The following is a 311-nucleotide window of genomic DNA, read 5'->3' as shown; positions in this document are numbered from 1 at the left end:
ATTGTGATGGTAGTGGTGGTCTGGAAGGTTAAGGTGGAGGGGACAGTGTCTTACTAAACTACCACACACGGGTCTTCCTCAGCCTGCCCTCCTTGCAACCATGACTCTCACTTCCTTTCACCGAGAGGGCACTTCTGTCTCCTTCTCGGTGGAAGGAAGTGGTGCGTGGATGCGTGACTCAGTGAGCAAATATTCAATACAGTTATGACCGGTCCAAGAACAATGTGGTGTTCTGTAAAACCAACAGAATACCAACGCGATATATTCTCTCTCTCTCTCTCTCTCTCTCTCTCTCTCTCTCTCTCTCTCTC

This window comes from Scylla paramamosain, chromosome 21 (assembly GCF_035594125.1).
Source record: "Scylla paramamosain isolate STU-SP2022 chromosome 21, ASM3559412v1, whole genome shotgun sequence".
NCBI lineage: Eukaryota > Metazoa > Arthropoda > Malacostraca > Decapoda > Portunidae > Scylla > Scylla paramamosain.
The sequence above is the reverse complement of the archived record's forward strand: the minus strand, read 5'-3'. Positions refer to the sequence as shown.